Source organism: Ambystoma mexicanum, chromosome 7p (assembly GCF_040938575.1).
Source record: "Ambystoma mexicanum isolate Mex_15411 chromosome 7p, UKY_AmexF1_1, whole genome shotgun sequence".
NCBI lineage: Eukaryota > Metazoa > Chordata > Amphibia > Caudata > Ambystomatidae > Ambystoma > Ambystoma mexicanum.
This window is the reverse complement of record NC_090939.1, coordinates 522,370,820-522,393,380: the sequence shown is the minus strand read 5'-3', so window position 1 is coordinate 522,393,380 and position 22,561 is coordinate 522,370,820. Positions and strand designations below refer to the sequence as shown.

The 22,561-nt window shown below is 44.2% G+C and overlaps 1 protein-coding gene across 2 annotated transcripts in view; it reads right to left on the bottom strand.

Annotated features, from left to right (window-relative positions):
- SRPX (sushi repeat containing protein X-linked) overlaps positions 1 to 22,561 on the bottom strand; it is a 482,285-nt gene that overhangs the window by 287,218 nt on the left and 172,506 nt on the right. The window lies entirely within an intron of this gene.

The following is a 22,561-nucleotide window of genomic DNA, read 5'->3' as shown; positions in this document are numbered from 1 at the left end:
CCCATACCACCAGAATTCTACAGCTCCACACCCCTCTGCCTCTACACCCCCAACCACCACAGCACTCCATTCCACACAGGCACACTTCACCACCACTCTACACCACCATTCAAAAATGTAAAATGCAATAAACTGCAAACACCAAAACGATTGGCCTATCTACAATCATTTGTATTCCTAATGAAGAACAAAGTACTGTTTCCGACTGCAACATACTAAACTAAATGCAAACATGTTTTGTATGGTGTCCGTTTACTATCCAAATGAACTTTTTAACCAACTCTAAATTTACCTCTGTGCATAAAAAACGCATGTGAAACTATAAAAACCTGGATGCACAGTACACAGACAGGGCTTGAATCTAGTGCAGCTGATCAGATCGAGGGAAGCAAGTTTCTTCGAGGCAGAAAATAGTATAGATATAAGAGTATGACACTAATGATTGCCCTAGGGATAGTGGCACTCTAAATTACAATGTGAACTATGCTATGTAGAAAGCAAACCAACACTACTTCTTAAAAGTCGCTGATGATACATTTTTCTATGAAGCTGATGCTGCATTTGCAATTGTTTTCTCTTGTTTTCTCTTGTTTCCATGGCTACGGGAGCCGTGTGCTCTATTAGTTGAATGCACGGTAGCCTCTTGCCTGAACAAGCCTGACCTGAGGAAAGGATGTATGTTAGATGATAACTTCCATTAGAGGGCAGTAGCTGGATATATATATGGCTGGACTGGCATACGATGGCTATGCTGGGTGTACCACTTGCACATCAAAGCAACATACCAGTTCATGTATGGCCAGTATCTATCATAGCCTTTAATTTGTGTTAGTAACATTCTGTTAATTTTATACATTTTACATTTATGATAGTTTGTTTATGTGAATGATGTTGCCTCCTGTGATGGCATCAGGGTCAATGGCCATTTAACATAATTTCCTATGACGCCAGTGGTGCCAAAGGTGTTATGATGTAATTTCCACTGATGTCACTGAGTGTGTGTCACTACCGCTACCCCAGGTCTTTTGGGGAAATGACTTCCCTGCTCCAATCCACTTCCCTTGTGGCCTTTTGTATCCTGGCAGCACTAATGTACCAGATGGAGATGATCCCAGCTGGGAAAAGAAAGGTAGTGACACCAAAAGTTTATGTCCCTGCTACCTTTTTACTTCAATACCCCTCATCAAGGAGGTTGCAGAAGAGTACAAAGATGCGAGATTGTGTTGCAAACCTCCTTCATGAGCTCGCTGCTGCCATCTGAGCGTGATCTGCAGGTTGCAGGTCGCAGGTTCGAATCCCGGCAAGGCCAACTCAGGCTTTCATCCTTCCGAGGTCGATAAATGAGTACCAATTTTGGTTGGGTGATATTGTATGTAAATATGTGCTCTGTAAAGCGCTTTGGATTAAGGCGCTATATAAATAACACATCATTATCATTACTCTGGAAATGTCCTGGTGACAGAAGGCTGTCTCCACCACCACCCACACAATGGCACTGTGGTGTAGAGATTTATGATGAAAAACAGGCTTTTGAATCAAATTAACTCTGCTAGTGGCCATTGACATAGATGATATGGGCTTTACATCATATAGAATCAGTGGAACATGGGTTTAGTGACAGATGCCGCACGTAAATACACAGAAAGAGAACTTGCTACCTGCCCTGAGAGAATGATGTGCAAAAGAGAGTATGAAACAGCCAATAGTTAGAGTAGGTCATCCTGCCACTTACAGTGATCGATTCATTGATTTGTTATTTGATTTATGTGCCTATACACAAGTGTTTCACGGTGCAACAAGGCAAGGAAGGGGAACAAAGATAAGACAAGACAAACGATCTAACTAGGCCTCGTGACTTTCAGATCATGCAAGAGCACAACGCAAAGTGCAGGGGAGAGGGTGCACGGGGAAGTGTGCAGGGGGAAGTGCACCCAGGGCAGCAGGCTCTGAGTTAAGTGCAAGGGAGGCTGGGACAACAGGGTAAATCCCAGCCAGGAAGTGCAAGGTAGGCAGGTGGCAGTGCAAGGTGGGGCAGGCGGCAAGTGCAGAAGGACTTCTGCAGTACTCTAGCTAAGCCTAGGACTCGACACACCACTTATTTGTGCCTCTAATTTACTTAATGCAGGAACGCAGTATGTAAAGAGTACAAATCAATAGTACAGCACGCATTGATAAGGACTGTAATTTCCATACTGAGTGAGACCTTCACACAGACTATTTTCATCTAAGATTTACGTCCGAAGGGACTCAACCGAAAGAGGTACGTTATAGAATGAATCCGAGGACAACTAGTGATACATTATTGCCAATGACAATTCAGAGATAGTTCCTAACACTTGATAAATACACTTTTGCAGCAATACAAACTGCACATCCAAGGATTTGGACAATTTACCAATATAACAGAAAATCAAAAAAACATTTGGACACAGCGTATCTAACTGATATTGGGTGAGTGTATCTCAATTGATATACTTAGGTAAAATAAGGGATAATTGGTTAATGTAGGTAGCCTCTAAGTGGGACACACCGCTTATTCAGCGACTTGTCCTACTTGAGACCACTTTTTAGCGCTTATTCTGACATCTTAGTAATTGAATGCCTTTCATTCACAGAAGTTGTAATTGATTTCAATAAGAAGAGTGAAGGGAACTGGCACTGGATAGGCCCATTCACAGGTTAGTGCAGTGGCACTAGGTAATCTTTTTGTAAAGTTATAAATAAGTAAAGTTTGATATAGCATACTAATAGTATTTACTTCTATTATTTTTTCAGAATCACGTCACTCTAGATATCTATACCTGAAGAAGGGCCAACAAGCCCAAAACGCATAGTAGCAGATAGGCGGACTAATGGTCCTAACAAACTTTATTAACTCCTATCAAGATATCTGGAAATCTATGTTTCAAATTACTTAGATGATTTGAAATGTGTATGTAACATGAACAGAAATGTTTTTCTTTTTACCCATGTAGGAAATTCTATTGATGTATACATTGTAATGTCAGTAATTGATATGTATAGAAATTGACATATGTAAAATCAGTTTGAATCTTTATTGAATCTTATTACATATGATCATAAAACAGCTTTTTAAGAAACATCATTAAGTTTGTGTGAATACCTAAGAATTAACACAACGGTTTAGTTGAAGTGTGTGCCCTTGTTTGTACCTCATTGTTTATCAAGGCACTCATTCCCTTCTCACTGAATAGATCCGGTAGCACGAATCCAACAAGGAGCACCTGTAGGTTGATTTAAAAAAATAATTAATTATGCAAGATTGGAGTGATATTTGAAGGAAACTGACTACACCTCTACACCCTACTAACAGTTCTAGTGCGCTTTGCCACATAGGGTCTGATCCTCGGTTCTTAAAGGATACACTGCGTGGGTGTAGCGCAACGTGCTATGTATCAATCATCCAGTGTCTCCTGCATCTCCTGCGGTCCTGCGTCGCACAACACTTAGACTACCCAGGCTTTGCCACGGAGGGTCCGATTCTCGTTTCTTAAAGGATACGCTGCCTGGGCATAGCGCAACGTGCTACATATCAATTGGCCAGCGTCTCCTGCAGTCCTGCGTCGCACAACACTGCGCCCTTACCTTACGAGGGCTTTACCATGGAGGATCCGATCCTCGGTTCTTAAAGGTTACACTGCATGGGCATAGCACAACCTGCTACGTATCAATTGGTCAGCATCTCCCGCAGTCCTGCGTCGCACAAGACCACACCCTTAGCGTATGCAGGCTTTGCCTCAGATGGTCGGATCCTCCATAGGATACGCTGTGTGGGCATAGCGCAAGATGCTACATATCATTCGACCAGCATGTCCTGCGGTCCTGCGTCGCACAACACTGCGTCCTTGGCCTGATTCCATTCTTCCCATCATCAGAACCCAGGTCTCTTCCCTCTCCATGGTATGCACGCAACCCATGTGCTTTCTTTAAATAATGTTTGGGAATTAATGTAAACTAGTGTACAGGCCCATGTACATGGACCAAAAGTGCAGGTTTTCGTTGACCCAGTAGCACCGCTATATATCCTAATCCTACAGCTCCCTCTAGTAGTAACAACAAGCAAAGCTCTAAAAATTGGACCACTGTACATCCTAAGCCCTCTAGCAATGACAACAGGTGAGGGGATGCAAATTGGCATTGTCTCTATATATCCTAAGGCAACAGCTCCCTCTAGCGGTGACAACAGGCAAAACGACTGCATCGGACAACCATACAGGACAAACATACATCTGGCCATTCATTATATTGTTAGACATGTACAAAAGTTACATAACCAATCCATAAGTAGTGCATTTGTAGACACATTTTTAATGATAATGATAATGATGTGTTATTTATATAGCGCCTTAAACCTCTGTAGATGTGACGGTGAGATCCTCATACATAGAAATACTTCAGTGTGTTTCCATATAGATTCACGTCCCGTACCTGCCAAAAAACAGACCAGCACAGAGACAGTGGCAACACTGAGATCCCTCAGGGAAAATAACATTTCCGAAGTTGACATTGCTTAAGGAGTTTCTAGCTGTGCCAGAGTAACAGTGCAAAATGGCAGGGACTTAACCCCAAAGGGATCTTTTCCTCCCCTCACCATGATTTCACACCAAATGAATGAATCAGAAATGGCCCAAAGTGGAAAAAGTCAACCAATTCTTTGCAGGTATTAAAATACAATTGACGATGGACACGACAACAGCCGTGTAACCAGAAGAATAGATGCATAGCCGACACATAATGCCTCATCATAAGTTTGCCAGTCTGGGAACTAAGGTACCGGTAAGCTTGCCAGTCCCGTAGTGCCCGGACCGGCAAACTACGAGTTGTGCTCTTGGGTGCCTTTCTGCCCGCCAGGACGGACCTGGTGGGCAGAGCGGCCCGCGCGAGCACAGCATGTCGGATGCACCAGCACCATTATAAACGGTGCCAGTGCATCCGACCTCCCCATTCCCGTTAGGGCCGAACGGGAATGGGAAGCATCTTTTTTCCGGTGCCCGGGAATCGACAATTACCGGGTCCGGCAGGGCCGTAATGACCCTGTAATTGCCCATTTGCTGGTGCCGGAAGAAAAATGACACCGGCGCCAGCCATGCTTGTATGACAGGCACGGTTATTGCCGATGTCATAATGAGGCCCATAGTGTGGTCAGCTTATGTGGCGCATTTAGCCCCTCCAGAAAAGAGGTTAATCAAAAATGATGTGCCAGGAGAAAAAGCACCATTATAAACCACCGTGCTTGGAGATAATGTCCACACTGTCCCTTTCCTAGTGACTATCCCTCTAAATATCACGAGCCTGAAGATTACCATCAGAGTGGGTGTCGTGCTCAGCTACCTTTTCCAAAGTGTACCCTCGGCTCTTTGCCAGCAGCCACTCTTCACATTTCCTCTCTCTATCACTAATCAGCAGTTCCTGCTCTCTTCTCATGCCCTTTCTTTTAAAAAGTTCCTGCCTTCTCCCGAGGGCTAGTCTCTCCATCTTACTATTCTTAGTAGTTCATACTACCATTCCCTCGCTCCTACCTCATCTGTGCTTATTCGTCCCCGTTTGCCTCATTTTCCCTCTCTAATTGCTCTTTTGATCTGCTCGTGATATCCTGATGTTTTTCTTGCCTTCACTCTCTCCATCTGAAGTTCCCCATTTCCTTGCTGTTAGAAATTACCTCTACTGCTTGCTGTCTAAAATTGCCCACTTTCCAGCCTTCAAAATCTGTAAGGGTAGGTCATCCACTTTAATGTGCACCTTTTTCAGAAGGTCATAACATCTGTAACTGATAAAAAAAATATACTTTTTTGCACGGATCCATCTAGTTCAAGCACATGCCACACTTAGATGGAATTCTTAACTTTAGCCTGCGTCGCATCTAGATAGAAATGTGAATTCTAGCATGTGCCACACTCAGATGGAATTCTTAACTTTAGCCTGCGTTGCATCTAGATAGAAATGTGAATGTTAACATGCGCCACACTTAAATGTAATTCTTAACTTCAGCCTGCATCACACCTAGATAGGATTGTGAATGTTAGCATGTGCCACACTCAGATGGAATTCTTAACTTCAGCCTGCATCACATCTAGATTGGAATTCTTAACTTTAGCCTGCGTCACATCTAGATAGAAATGTGAATGTTAGCATGTGCCACACTCAGATGGAATTCTTAACTTCAGCCTGCATCACATCTAGATAGGATTGTGATTGTTAGCATGCGCCACACTTAAATGAAACTGTGAATGTTACCAAGTGCCACACTTAGATTGAATCGTGATCACTAGCCTGCCTCACATCTAGATAGGATATTGAAGATTAGCAAGTGCCACACTGAGATGGAACAGTGAATGATAGCAAACATCACACCTAGACATAATTCCAAGGACAGCAATGCCAGTTAACCAATCCACTAACAATTTCACCCCTCTGCATACACCTCTCAAACTCTAACCAAGCACAACTACAAGCCTACAACACAACAATCTGCACAAACTTCACTACACTGCAACAACAAACCAAACCACACATAGGGCCTCATTACGACCCTGGCGGACGCGGTATGAACAGTGCCGGTAAGGTATGGGCACCGTTCATACCGGTTCACCACATTACGAGTTTGCTCGCGGGTGGTGGTATACTGGCACCCGCAAGAAGACAAGGATGCTAACAACGGACCCATCATTAACGGGTCCATTGTTAGCATCCTCCCCATTCCCATTGAGCCCTATCAGGGCTCACTGGGAATGGGGACGTACCGGGTCCGGGTCCCGAAAATGGGAATTAACGGGCCCGCAAAACGCAGAATGGCCCGGTAATTCCATTTTTTCGGGACCCTGACACGAGTTTGGAGGTAGCCATGCCGGTAATGACGGCATGGCTACCTCCAAATTCGTAAAGAGGCCCATAGACTCGCACAACAGCACACAACGATTACCGACCGTAAACACCCCAAGCCCAGTCAACGGACCCACCGGGCTGAGGCTGCCAACAGCACATCACTGCTCTCTTGCACTTTTCCAGCTTATTGCCACTAACTCCCCCCCCTTCCCTTTTCCAGAGCCGCCAGAGCACCAGGGGACCACTCCAGTGGTGATAGTGCGCGGTACAAATAGCCTTTAACATTAACATTAACACATGGCACTAACTCTGACAGGGACTTGAAAGCATCCTGCCACTGGTCTATGACTTTTGCCATACTGAATGTCTCTGCCCGACCCAACGTCAAATCTTTAGTGTACGTGCTGGGCATTTAGACAAGATATTTAGAGGTTGAAATGGCACCGTGTCTGCCTGATGAGGAAGAGTTTGTAAGAATCTTTTAATTCTGCTTAAGTTCTGTGGCTGTTCTCTGGCTCTCCACGCTGACCCCACAGAAAATGAAATGAGACACACAAGGGAAACTGAGCCACTGTTCTAGAAGCACAAGACATGCATCACCCTATTTTACTTTTCTTTTTATTTTCATTTAGCTGAATTTAATCAACTTTTAAAAACAACATGTTATGTAAAAAAAAAAAAAAAAAAAAAAAAAAACAAAACAAAAAAAAAGACAACAAGAAAGAACAACAAAGAAACACATTCAGATACATAAAATAACAAACATAATAGAAGCGTTTCTATACATAAATGAATACTGATTTAAACTGGACTCATCTGATCATGTCCATTTACTGAGTTAAGCACAAGACATGCATCACCCTATTTCTCTCCTCCCAAGGATTTATCTAGGGTGATTTCTGATAGAGACCTGAGATGAGACTCATGACCCATGTTCAATGATTTCCTCTATCATGAAGCTTGGTTGCTGCTGCATATCACTGGATGTTTGTCTGTTCCTGGTTTGGCCCCATAGAGGCGGGCACACACGGTCGACGATACGTGCTATGTGGCTCTCCACATAGGCTCAGCGTCTGACCCGTGCAGGAACTGCCAGCCTGTGGCATTAACGGCCAAAATAAGGACAGAGGTATGTGAGCTCAGTAAACTAGCTGGCAGGGAGTGCCCCTCAACCACATTTTAGGCCACAGGGCACTACCCCTATATAGGACATTAGAGCCAAGGACACAATAATATGTTTTAATGTAATGACATGTTTTTATATAGTGCTTCCTGCCAGACTCCTACCTCTAAGCTGCTGCAATAAGAGGCATTAGTAGTATTACCCCGATTTTCCTATCACTCCATTTATCAATCACAGAAAGATGAACAGTTGAGTCGGCCCTCCCGAGATTCGAACCTGTGATTGCTGGTTAGACACACAAGTCGGAGGAAAGTTCTTAACTCACTGTGCTACCTCAGAAATTGCTGAAAGACCGAGCACGATCTTCTACTCGGCCGGGATTGCATTGTGGCAAATTGCTAAAAAAAAAAGGAAAATAAGATACCCTGAGGGAGAGAATCCAGAGGCAGCCCAAATGGCTCCACTGGCTGCTTAGCTGAGGAAAGGTTACCCGAGCACAACCCCGACAAAGGAATACAGAAGAAAAGCATGGTGCTTATTAAGGCCAAACCATGGTGCCACGTGGATCTACTTTTCCGGCTTCAGAGGTTGGCAAAATACATACGAGGGTTCATAACTGTGTATTAAAGAATTTAGAGTGGCGCAGGGAAAGCAGCCCACTCATATGGCATCCCGTACTCTCGGCACTCATTACATCATACATGCAAACAAACATCCTGAAAAGCATGCCATGGAGATGGGAAAGATAGACACATTACAACAAAGCATTAATTGTGCCACCCTGAAATCAAGCGCCACTTTATGTGCTATGGTCAAACATTTCTACACTGTACACAAGCTTTTAGGCACAGGGATTTTGTCAAGTGACCGAGGACACCGAGATGGAATGTCTTGTGATGATCGTAACAGAGACAACGGCAGAAAAAAACTACAACTGCAACTTGCGTAAAGCAAAATACATAGTCCGAAATGGATGCTTATTCTACTCTACATGCTTTTTGGAAGATTTTGTCTGCATTGTGAATTTGAGGTGTTTAAGAACAGACAAAATCAGTGGCTCCCCCCCTGAGGTGTGCCTGAAATAAACCTTTAATGAGTCTAAAAATTATTGTATAGAATTCCAGAAAGACTAATTATTTGTCATTCCTATTCTTTCTTATTTAGGGTCATATTTTACTGAAGCTCTAGGGAGTGTGCAGAGCGCTTGCTGCTCGTCACAGGGCCAGCGGCACAATATTGTGCTGGGCTAAAACTACCAGCCCTCCCGATTATGCAGGCTCCTTCTGTGAAGCAGCAGATATGTGAAATTGGGCAGGGCTTCCATAAGCACACAATTGGGCTAACATCTTCCTTGGCCAACAATAGTGACTGGTCAGGAGCAACCAGGGACTCGCACTAGGCAGAGGACAGATGAAGGCCTTAGGGGTAACCCACTCCACGTGCATTCTCATAGGAAGGGATAGCATGCGATTTAGAGTGGCCTTTGGGCACCAAGTCTTGTGAGCCTACAAACAAAATAAGTCACAGCTCTAAGCACCAGACAGCACCAGCATACATGAAAGGCTTGGCCGCCCAATCATTCTATTATCTGTCACACCTTACACAGAAACAAATGTGCAGCAAGGCCTAGGACAAAGCGGACATTGGTAATTACATGGGTGGCAAACACTATGCAACACTGTAAAAACTATCAGTCAAATGTTGAACTTCACTACGCAGAAATAAATCCTAGGTTTTTTTATAGCTTTTATTTAATACAAAAAGCCTGGCTACAATATTTCAGATAGAAGGAACTTGCCAATTACAGCACTTCTCAGTTTGGCTATTTCACAAAGATGTGCTGACATGTCGCTGAGGCCTGCCAAGTGTGCTGAAAGCACCACTGTGTACTGAGAGAAATTAAGTGCTTTGGCTAGCCCTGGAGGAAGTCAGTTTGTGGTTATGATTAATCAAAACCTCAAGTCGTTACTTTTGATTTATTTGGCCATATTCCGTCCAGTTTCGACATTCAGGAACTAATGCCTAATTGAGATCATGTGATGTATGTTTAGTATTCCGCATATGTGTGCGTAGTCTAAATAGGACATTTCCCCCCCACTCAGTAAGACGCGCTTGCAATCAGCTCCGTAGCAACCAACATCTATTTTCTCGAGCTGGGTTTATAATGTAAGCCTATCGTAGTTGAGCGCACGTGAAACAGCAGTTAAGGCGCATTAGGCCCTGGAACGGGTATTTGTCTTCTTACGATTTCAAATCAAATGTATGTTCACTTCGTGAAAAAAAAGATTTTCCAGAAAAACAACACATCTGTACAACTCATTTGCAATCACATCATCATAAAACGATACATACTGGCCTTATGAAACTTTACAATCCTGATACATACACTTAATTTCGAATACCCTTGTTATAAAAATATCCAAACAAACTGAATAAAATCATTAGGTAACACTATTCTCAATGTCAGCATGTACCCTAAATTGCTAAGAATTGATTTCTTTCATGTAATGCTCTTGGTAAATATATCAGTAAGGACCAGCCCAGTTTTGGAGAATCTGCCCACAGTAGATACAATAAAGCTGGGTGGCATTGTATTAAACCGACCCAAGTAAGACCAGATTTCATCAGGGCGACTTCCGGCCATGATTTTGATGATGTGCGCCCTCTAGTGGCTGATTTAGCCTATCACTACAATTTACCCCATCTTAAATTTGAGAAATATATTGGAAAATGGCCTCATTCTTCCTATGTTGATTTTTGCTTGCATCTTCTCTCAATATAGCTACAAGTCATGGTTTTCTGATCCCATCTTTAAAATGTACCAGACATATTCCAGCACAATGGAGAGTACAAGTAGGAGGGCGCTTGACAAACACCTATGACAGACACCCAAAAATACAACAATTGAACAATGACACAGCTATCACTCATATAACACTAGAATACACTTCAAAGTGATTTGGCGGTCATAGAAACATTTTCAGATATATATGTTTATTTAATGTATTTATTTTGATTCTAAGTGATCCGACCGCGGCTGATTTTGCCGCGGCCGGAATGTTCGCATGAGAAAGGTGCAAACTACCAAAGGTTTGCACCTTTCTCATGCGAACCAACTTACATATTACGGGGGCTGCAGGGGTGTCCCCCGCTCACTATAAACTATAGTGAGCAGGGTGTTGCGGGGGACACCCCGGCAGCCCCTGTTTTTTTCATATTTGTTTTTGCGGGGGGTGCTGCCGGGGTGTCCCCCACAACACCCTGCTCACTATGCCACACAGTATAGTAAGCGGGGTGTTGCGGGGGACACCCCCGCAGACTTTTTTTTTTTTTACTTACCTACAATGCTACCACCAAAGGTTCGAACTTTTGGTGTTCGAACCTTTGGTGGTAGCATTTTTCAGTCGTTTTGTACTGTCGGACCTTTTTTTTCCGGTCCAATCGTACAAAACCTTTATTTCAGGGTCATTTGAAGCAAATATGAGGATAATGCAACTTGCTAGTTACACATGGGGCAACCTACAATTCCATTAGATGTGGGCTGCATGTTGATTCACCTCCATGCTTGTGCAGGAGCTGATAGGATGGAACAGCTGTTGTGGACAGATTATGAGTTTTCAGGAAAGGAAAGGAGAATTGTGTGCATGGACGGCCCAGATGAATAGCAGAAAAACGGACTGAAATGATACTGTTTCAGCCCATGCCTGCTGGACTAAACGTTGAAACGTTAAACTTAATCTGACAGAGTGGCAAAAATGAAATCAAGATAGAAGTAAAATACAGACATACAAATCTATACTTCTGTAAGGTAATGATGTGATCCAGTCCACAGTGGGTGGCAACCACCCCCCATCAGCTGTGGTGTTTTCTTCTCAAACCACAATGCCGGGTAGTAGTTTAGATGGTTCCCATATCAAGGTGACGCAATAAGTAGTCTACTGAAAGGTTGGAAAAAAGTACTGTGTCACTTTGTCATGGGATGTTTGCTTATTTATAAAGATGCCTCCTCGACCTGAAAAGAGAAATTGGACTTAATTACGAGTATGGTGGTATCTGCATGGTAAATCCACCCAGATACCAATAATGGTATTAGCATTACCGCCACTTGGTCTGGCTGTATTTCTTCTGCATTACAGGTGGCGGTAGGTGGTGTTAGTCCCCATTTATTTGAGTCCATAGAACGCAATGGGAGATTTCTGATGCATCACTGCGGCAGTAATTTCCACCAGAGTTATTCTGATGAAACTCAGTAAAGGGTTGGCGGATTTACCTCCAGCTCCACCGACAACCCGTCTTGGATCCGGAACATCTTTGAAAACTTCATCAACACCCGGAGAGCCTCTTTACCGGTTTAATCCGATTCTGTTAGAGAGAAACTAAAGGGGTCTTCAATGTGTCGATATAATGTTCTGATAATCGGGTCCTCTTTCTGTGCAGGGATCAAATCTGCCTCTGGGGTATCTCTTCTCCACTGGACAGTCGAGGATTCACTGGTGGCACATGTTTGTGACCTGGTGACAGCAGCAACTTGGGTTTCACCCACCAGGGATTCTGTTTCTATGAAATCCCCCTGCAGATCTCCGGTTTTAGCCATGCTGGTCAGCCCTCCACCCTCTCCTTCTCTCCTCACATCTCTGACGTCTCTAAGAAGTCACACTATCAGCTGCACCACCTCTGTATTCTTCCTTTTCTCACTTTCCCCCAGAAGCTCACTGTCTCCAGAGCCCTGACCTCTCTAGGCTGGACTACTGCAACAGCCTCTTTCTAAATCTGCCAGCCTCTACACTTCACCCTTTACAACTAATCCAGAATAGGACTGCAAGACTTGTTCTTGGCCTCAAGCCCAGGGATCATATCTATCCAGCCCAAAAATCTCTCCACTGGCTCCCTGTGGCTGCAAGGATCAAGTTCAAGACCCTCTGCACTGTCCACAAGGCTTTCTGAGACCGGGGACCACACTACATCCAACTTTCTCTCCCTAAGCATCTTCCTTCTCGAGCCCTCTGCTCATCCACCTCCAACTCTCTGAAGGTCATATACATCTCCAGGCAGAGAGTAGGGGGTAGACCTCTGTCCTCGGCTGGGGCCTCCCTCTGGAACAGCCTCCCTGCCTCTCTCAACCTTGAGTAGGACCACCTAAGGTTGCGAAAAGCTGCTCAAGACCTTCCTTTTTGCTTCTGCTTCTGCTTCCTCTCTCCCTTTCCCTTGCTAATGTCCCTGTCCGCTGCGCATACTGGTTACCTGGCCAACCACTGAACCTATGGGACCAGGCTCCTGCATGACCAGTTGCCCTTGCACTGCCTCCGGGCTTCCCAACCATTTAAGCAACTGTATCTGCAACCCTACAGTCCCCTGACTCTCTGCACTTATGAGCCACCTCCCGGCAGCACTTATGAGTTCCTTTGCACTCTCCCCTCCGCCCAGACCTCCCCTGGCTCTTCTCCCCTTCCCCCCTCACTTGTGCGATCTGAATGACACAAGGACTCGTAAGATCATTGTTTTGTCCTCCTGTCCTCCCTTCATTGTCTTGTCGCGCCTAGAAACACTTGCGTGCAGGAGCGTTATAATGACTTATCATATCATATCATATCATTCCCAGTCTTACCTGGCCCTTCTATTTTGAAATTACCTCTTATTTTCTTCCAAAAGATGGTCATCTCATAAGAGGTCACCAGATTATCAATTGACTGGATCAATTTGCCATGCTTGAACGGTTTGTAGTTGGCACAAAGCATGCATCGGGTCTTCCAGTTAATCCTGTGTTCCACGAATCCATTCCTGACATAATCAGAGTCAGTGATTATGTCCAGTTCTTGGAGTTGGTTGTGCACTGCAGTGAGGATGGCTTGATAAATGGCCATCAACTCTGCCACCTGATTACTTTGGGGTCCTATTTTGTAACCAGCAGAGTGTTCTGGGTATCATTCAACCAGGCATTCCCAATGCCAGCAGCTAGTTATTTTTCCCCGTTGTTATCAACATGGTAGGAGCACCCATCCACATAAACTGTGGGTATCCCCTGGCACGTGTCTTCTTCATATACCTTGTGCTGCGAAGTTAAGTATGCCTCCATGTTGTTGTGGGTCATTAGACTTTCAACATCAAGACAGTTTTCGTGAGCAAAATCATGCAAGTCCACCAACCCTTGCGCTAGGGAACCCTTCTTGTTTTGGCCATTTCTGACCTCCACAGGAAAGCCTTGCATTGACAGGATCTAGGAAGTAATTCTGGAATTACTAATGCTTCCCGCCTGGACTCTGTCACTTTGTAAATATAACAAGGGTTGGTGAGGGGTCTCGACAATGATGTGCTCCCCTGGATGAATGGGCGGTAGTTTGTCAATGCCCACGCCGTTGACAGGAGTGCCTTCTCGCAGTCATTGATTTTTTGCTATACAGAGGTCAAAGTTTTGCTTGCATACAAGATAACTTGATTGACCTTGTCGTGCTTTTGATACAACACCGCTGTTAGGCAAGTATCTGAGAATCCTGTCTCCAAGAAGGAATCCTTGTTCTTTATGGGGTAGGACAAACAAAGAGTCTGGGAAAGGCTTATTTTCAGTTGTTTAACTGCCTTGGCTTGTTGCAGACCTCACTCCCACTTGACTCCAGCAGTTAATAAATGGACCAAGGATCGAGTGACCTATGCGTAGTCTTCAATGAACTTTTGACTATAATTAGTGTGTCCAAGAAGGCTTCTCAATTCTCGCTGCGTAGTAGGGTCTTGTAATTTCATTAAGGCTTCTACCTTCTTCGCCTGGGGGATTAAGACCCTTGGGGTGATCTTGTGCCCTAAGAAGTTCACTCGGGTCTTACACCACTGTGCCTTCTGAAAGCACAGTGTTTCTTGGCTTTCTGCAACTGGGTTAGAACATAGCGGATTTCAGCTCCACAGTTGAGCTCTTATCAGAAAATCAACTATATAGGCAAGGTTTCCCCTTTTCGATCAAATCGGTCTTGGCCTTATCCAGAAAGATGTTGAACTCATTGATGGAGTTTATGGATCCAAAGAGGGTGTGGCTCCACGTGTTTTGTTGCCTGCAAAGGTAAGGGCCCAATGTATTGGTCTTTCCTACTCACAGGTACTGTACAGTAGCTGTTGGTCAAGTCAATGGCGGTGTACACCTTTGACCCTTGGATCTGTGCCAGCCCTTGATCGATGTATGGAAGTGGTCATCTTGACATGGACCCTTTGTTCAACTCCCTCAGGTCTGCTCATATTCTCCATTGGCCGTTTGGTTTGAGAATCCCCAATACTGGGTTATTAAAAGTAGTGTGGATTGGACAAATTATCTCACAGGATTCTAAATTCTTAATGATCTCCATGAGTGACTCCATGGACACGAGAGGTAACCGCTATTTTTTCACAAATACTGGAGCCATCTCAGGGTCCATGGAAATGGTGGTTGAATGAATGGCTGTGCGTCCACAATCATATAAATTCACTGAAAAGATATTCTGTAATTCCAGGAAGACCTGTTTCAGCTTTTGTCTTTGCTTCTTGGTCTCACAGGCATCAGCAAGGTTGGTCCGTTCTTCGACCATCTGCATGAAACCTGGAAAGACCGCAGGCTTGGCAATTTCAGCGGTATCCTCCTGTTGGGTGGAGAGATCTCTTTTTATGGTATTAACCTGAACAGGAGGTTCCAGAGTTTCGAGATAGTGGTCCTTCACTCTGAGTACTACCTCATCTCTCCTGATGTCGCAGGTCACCTCTCCCACAACATAAGGGCAGGAAGAGTACACCAAGAAATTCCCTCCATGCCTGGTAAAAATCCTTTATGGAGGAATACTGTCACTGATGTCAAAACAGTAATTTGGGATTGGTCCCATGATTTCCTTACTTAAATCAATAGAATAATGTTGGCCATCAACCGCCATTCAAATAAAGGTGGCTGCGCCCAAAGTGATACTTTGAGGGTCGCTGTTATCCACCAATATTCGAATGGTGATGTGTTCTAGGTCTACTAGAGGTATCAGATTAAATACAAATCTTGTTGTTGAAGATGGGAATTCAAATTAATATATACAGGCATTCAAATGTTTGAGGTTCTGTCCTCGCTTAATTTTGAGGGGAATTGTGAACTGTTGTACCTGTCCTGGGATGGTAACCTCTTCTCACACTTGAACTTCAACCGCATAAGGCAGCAACTGAGCTGACTGGAATGCTTTTTCTGTGTTGTCAAAACCCATGGGTTTACGCCCCACTCTCCCCCAGTCGTGACTAGGCTTTATTATTAATTAGGTCCAAATTAATTGTGAATTGGTTGAGAATGTCACTACCTAAATAAAGGCAGGAAGGGACATCTCTCACAACCCAACAATGATGTTCTATGCTTTTATTCCCAATGGACATTTTTGACATACACCTGCTTGGCGGAGATGTTTGAAATTTGAATTTTCCAGGCCTATTTGCCATTTGTCAATCAATTTAAATGTTGGAATGGTCTGATCTTTTGGGAGTTTCCTAAATAATCCTTCGCTGATGAAGTTTCTTCCATTCTTCAGGCATACTCGGGAGAGCACAGGGTGTTCCCCGCCATTTATCTGAATGGGGAAAAACAACTGTTCGCCTTTTCTCTGAATGTCCGTCAGACTATGAGCTGGCTCTTCATTGTCTTGTTTCACGGGACTCAACATTTCTTCTGATTTTGGAAAGGCATACAATTTCAAAGTGTTCCCTTCCAGTGTGGAATGCCACTTAAAACTAGGAGGAAGGTTGATTTACAAGAATGGAGAAGGGTTCCCTTCACCTGTTTGTTCTTCTGCAGAGATGACAGTGATTTCTGGGACTTGATTATTCTTGAAATTGAATTTTACTTTCTCAGAGCGTTGATCAATTAAATAGCAGGTACCATTCATGCTTACATAATAAGTACTCATTTTTAATTTTATCGGCCGGTTAGTCTGAGTCTAGAGGACCTCTGGAGTCATGGCTATCACTGGATGTATTAATCAATGTCGTCCAATTTTTATTTCATGATCTGCAGTCCCTTCGATGGAAATGTCATTCCTGTTGAAATTTTGGAGTTGTCCAGAAAGTGGTGTGAGGGGAATTTGGTGACCCTCCCCCTTCCTGTGTTTAATTGGTCAAAGGTATTTTTTGGAAAGGAGGATGGCTTGAGATCCAGTGTCCACCAGTGCTGATAATTCACTCTGACCCTGCACCTTTACTGGGGCATAAAATCTGCCTTCTTTCTCCTCCAACATGCAAAGAAAGTGTGAGTTATTTGCCAACCCGCCGGTCATCTTCTTAATATTGAACTCCGACACTGTGTGATCTTGGGCGATTTTTCATGTTGGAGATCGGGAATCGGTAAGAAAAACATCACAACTAACAATGGGTGGATTTGGGGAATCCTCTTTCTCCCCTGATTCTTTGCTGTCCCCCTTTGCGTGGAGGCAGTTCTCAGAATCTGTTTGGGGTGCGGGGGTAAACACATCCATTTCTACCTTGTCTGGCTCACATTTTTGGGGTTAAATAGTTTCTTGATCTGGGTCAGTGTCCATACTTACCCTGTCCAACTAAGGGTCTGTTGGGACCCATTTGTTTTTGAGAGGCATTCCTCGGTTCCTGAATGAGATGTTTTGCTTATCTGAATCCTCCAGGGAGTATTTTCTTTCAAAGGGGAGGACCCTAGGTTCCTCCACAAAACGGGTTCTTCTTTGGCCTCTACTACTTGACCTTTGCTCTTTGGGTTATAACTTCCCAGGGGTAGAAGGGTCACCTTCAGGCTGAGAGGTTTCTAGGGATTCTGTCTGGGTGAGAAATAAACTTCCCCTATGACATGGGATCTCACCTCCACCCGGGCCCCCTACTCAGGAACCTGTAACCTGTGACTTGTCGGACGTTTCCTCCCATCATTCCCCCCAGGGCATCAGACCTTGGGGTTGGGACATTCTAGTAATCAGGGTTAGGTTGAGGGTTGGACTGGGCCCTCAGGGTGTGCCCCCGGTCGTCTGTCAGTTGATGGACCTGTCGCTCCAGTTGCAAGATATTTTCTGGGTTATATGGATGTCTCGAGTCAAACCTCTGCTGCTCCTAAAACGGATAATTGCCCCTTCTCCCGGAGTAGTTCGAATACTGTACATTTCTCCCATCATTTTCCATCCTGAGCCTCCCTTCTCTCGGGTTCAGGGATCTATTGTCCTAGAACTGGGAGAGAGAGAAGGATTGTTCTGGAAGTTAAGATTTGGGGGATATATGGGGAAGAAGTCTATGTTGGGAGGTGGAGTGATACATACATAGCCCAGGATTAGCTTGGTACCCTGGTATCTAGGGCTTACATGGGTGGCAGGGTTGGAGGGATCATTGTTCCGGGCCCCTACCTGACTACCATTTGATTGGGCTGGGGGTGGGGGGGGTCCCTTCTGCCTTCCATTTTGCTTGTTGGTAGGAGGGCTATTTTTAGGCACCCCATCTCCAGATGCAACAGAGGTGTCGTTCTCACCTCAGCCACCTTTGCAGCAGCAGGTGTGCTAGATGGCATAGGCGTTTTGAGGGGTATCTTTACTCTCAGTGGGCTTCTGGATCTCATAGATCCTGGTGGCTTGTTCAGTTACCCAATCCAGGGTCCTATGATCACGGAAATCCAGCACCAACTGAGTTATAATGTATTGGGGAGCACATGAAAATAAGTGCTCATAAACTCCCTACCATAGGTGTTCAACCGCCGGGAAGTCTGCGCAAAGGCACGGTTTAACTCCTGCAGAAACTCCCTAGGTGCCTGATCCTCCCCACATTGCAATTTATATGCTTTCTTTACGGGCCTCCTGTTGGTTTCTATGTATAGAGAATTTGTTTTAAATGCCCGCCTTATAGGTGAACCATTTATAATGATGCTGGTCCTCCATTCCTACAAAGAAACTGGAGTACTCAGGTGAAAATGTCTATTTCGCAAATGTGATGCAATTCACATAATTTCTGATCAGGATTGATGCCATAATCTGTTTATAAAGTTTCAGGTGCTCCCATACCGAATAGTTAGCAGTCTTGTGGTATGGGGTCAAGAAGCTCTTCATGGCCTTGGTTTGTCTTATTGTGCTCTTTTTAGCGGTCTTTTTCTTCCTCTGCACCACCCAAATCCATTCCTTTTCTGACTCAGAGCTGCTATTTGTACTCCATTCCTTGTCCTCTAGGTGCTCCCTATCTCCAAAAAATTGGGACTATCTCTGCGACTCACAAGATCTGGACCCTGCTCGCCTGGATCGCAGTGATCTCTCAGGGTCACTTTTCCTGTATTTACTTTTAGGCCCAGGATAGAACACAGTTTCATCATCCCTCCTTCCAGGGAGTCTGGGGAAATCCCCCTTTCCTCTGAATGAATGGAGGTTTTCAGTATGCCCTTCCTATGCTGGAGATTGGGTTTTTCTCCTGCAGCGAAGCAGGCGATGTGGTATCTTTGTAGTCCCATCTTCAGCCAATCTAACTCCCTGAATTTCTCATCATAAGAGTTTTCATGGTCCGAAGTACTCGTAGTATTCTTTTAAGACTCCCAGGACATGCTTGTCAGGCCCCCTTCCCTTCTGTATGGTACAGATGAATACTCATCAATATCAAACAAGGACTGGCCTTCGGGATCAGTTTGGCTAAGCCTGGGTAAGGGCAACTGTCTCATGTTCCCCTGTTATTTATCGGTGGCATGCATGAGGTCAGTTCCCCTTTAAAATGGGTTGGGAGGTTGTAGATGACTAGACTGAGGTCCCTGAAGGGAAGGGCTTCTCACCTTGATCAGTGGGCCTTGTCCTGTATCCTGATTGGTCAGGGTGCTTCAGAGCCTGTTTATAATTCTCAATTTCCTTTGTGAGACTCTCACAGCTGCTTCTCTCTGTACTTATCTGCTGTTGGTATTCAGAGAGTGGGCTTTTTAATTCTGACACCAAGGAGTGACTAGTCTGCAGCACCCTACTCTGATCGACCCTTCATTTTCTGTAATTACTCCTGAAAAGCTTCATTTTCTTTCTGGGAGTCCTGTATTATGCTTGCATATTGCAGGCGCTTTTCTTTCAAAAGACTAATCTCTTTCTCTTGCGCGCCCTGACAATTCACTGCCTGTGACAGGTCAGCTTCTGATTGCTTCACATGCTCTACAAGTTCCATGTTCTCTTGGCTTATTCTGGTAATTTCCTGACAATCTGACTGACCCTTCCTTTCACCCCTTTCAAATCTTGATGCGTCTTGGTCTTTACTCCTGTTGTGAGTACATCGCTTTGATGAAGAACTCACTGTTTCCCTTTTCTAATCCCCTAATTTGTTGTTTGAGGGCCATAATGTCATCTAACAACCCTCTATTATGACCAATGTGGTCATTCAATTTGCATTGGGGGTGGCACACAGTTTCTGCACTCTTTTCACATGTGTTTTTCAGTGCAACAAACTCTATTTCTTGCTATACTCTGGCCTGGGTCTGGGTGGTCACCTCATTTTGTAATAGTTCAATGAGGTTGTGTTTTACTTAAAACATGTGACTCTGTTGTGCTTTGTCTTCTAACGGTCTGATTTCTTTCTTGGCCTGTTTATATTTCTCAGTCTGACCCAGCAGCACACAAACCTCCCTATTTTGCACTCACTCTTCCAGTAATTGCAATTGGAAATATAAATAAGCTGTGGGCTGAGCCATTTGGATCAGTTCTTCACAAGCATTTTGGGTCATGTAAAAGGCCTCTAATCCTTTGGGTAAAATCCCACCTTCCAGACAAATGTCAGTGCCCACTGAGGTAACCACTTGCATGATTTTGGTTTGCCAGTTCCCGGTTTTGCTCTCACTCCATTCTCCTCGAAAGAATAGCTTAGCCTGGAGATGCTTCCTGGAATCAGACACTTCTGCAGTAGTGATTCTAAAATTGCGTTTTGCACCATTTTAAGCTTTCTTTGCACAGGGGCATAATCACCCTGTTCCTGTTTGATTTCCACACACAATGCCAAATCAAAATCAATTCTAATCAGTCTCCTTTTTCACATATATGACTACCTGGATCTCAGGGATAACGTCTATATGGCACTTTAACAAAGCAAAAACAACTTTCCATCCACCTCAATATGATTACACCAGAATGAGTAGCCTGTCACAATGCACTTGTCATGATTCAAACGACAGTAAGTGAAATCACAGCACAAGCCCCCTATCTGTAATGATATATAGGGACACAACAATTAACACAAGGAGATCCTTCCCCCATTTAAGTGAGCCCATAATATACCCTTAGTTTAAATACTCCCTACTTATGACTCATACAGAGCCCTGTGGATCCCTCTCCCTGTGTCAATAATGAACCAAGAACCAGGCCGAAGTGCAGAAAGAATGGATATTTATTTAAAGTATAGGTTCAATGAGGTTTGGCTGATGTTACACACACCACCTTCTTTGTGGCACAAAACAAAACTTCAACACGTAAAAGACTTTCTCCTTTTTACTTCAGGTACATGGAACACAGGCTGCATAAACATTTCAAAACTCCTGTCGCACTAAACCCTTTGGTATCAAAATGTAATAATAAAACCACACAGAACATTACTAAAGCATAAGCCTTAGCATTTCTTTGTCAGGGTTTAGTTTCAAAATATAAGCACAATTTTGTTTTGAAAATAAGTCAGATTTGTTCAATGGAAATTGCACTAGTTTCACTTTGGAGAGCACTCCCCTGCCCCAGCACCAAAAACCCAGGCATCAATTACATGCAGCACCCCTCTGTTCAATGGCCAGGTCTAGGGAGTGATATGATATGATATGATATTATATGGCATTTATAACATGCCTATACACAAGTGGGGACAGTTTACAAATGTCATTCTTTTGGCCAAGGGCACCCCTTTGTTAAATACAAAGTTGAAAAACTGGTGAGAATTGGGAATTTCGTTGTTGTGGCAAGGACACATTTCTGTTTTAAAGGCAAGGGTTGGGAAGGGTGGCAATTATCAATTTCGATTTTGTGGCCAGGACACCCCAATTAATGTATTTGACTATAACTTTATCCCTGCTAGGAAAAAGGTTGGAAGTTTTGAACTATTCCAAGCTCCCCCTGCGTCATTCTACTTGGGAATTAATTAAATGTATATTTCTGTCAAATATGATAAGGGTCTACGCAGTTTTCCCCCCACCCACCATTAAGGGACACAGATTAAGGCAGGCAAAACCCCCACACATTTAGTTTCAAATAGATCAATTGTACTTACATTGGACCTCTGTTTTGTGGCGCTCGGGAAGGACAGCCAGACTGTTCTGTGAACCCACAGGGTCTGGTCAATTCAGTCAGCTGTTGGCTTCCCAAGTTTCTCTCTCCCCGGCAAAGTTAAGGCCTCTCAATGTTAAGGCCTCCACACCCTAGGTGCTTTTTAGGCACCTGTCTCAGGATACCCCCAGGTGCAGTTCTCCTTCAAGATGTTTGTCTGTGCTCTTTCCAAGATGGGTTTAGGCAGGATCTCCCCAGTTCTGTCCAGTTCTCCCCAGTTCTGTCTTCCTTCCCTTTCCATAGTGCAAGGCCGTTTACTCTCCACCCCTAAATTCCAGCCCCTCTCTAAGGATCAGTTCAGGAGTCCAGAACAGAAGTATTGCAACTCCCCTTTGAGATTCACATGTTTTTTTATGTCCAGTTTTAC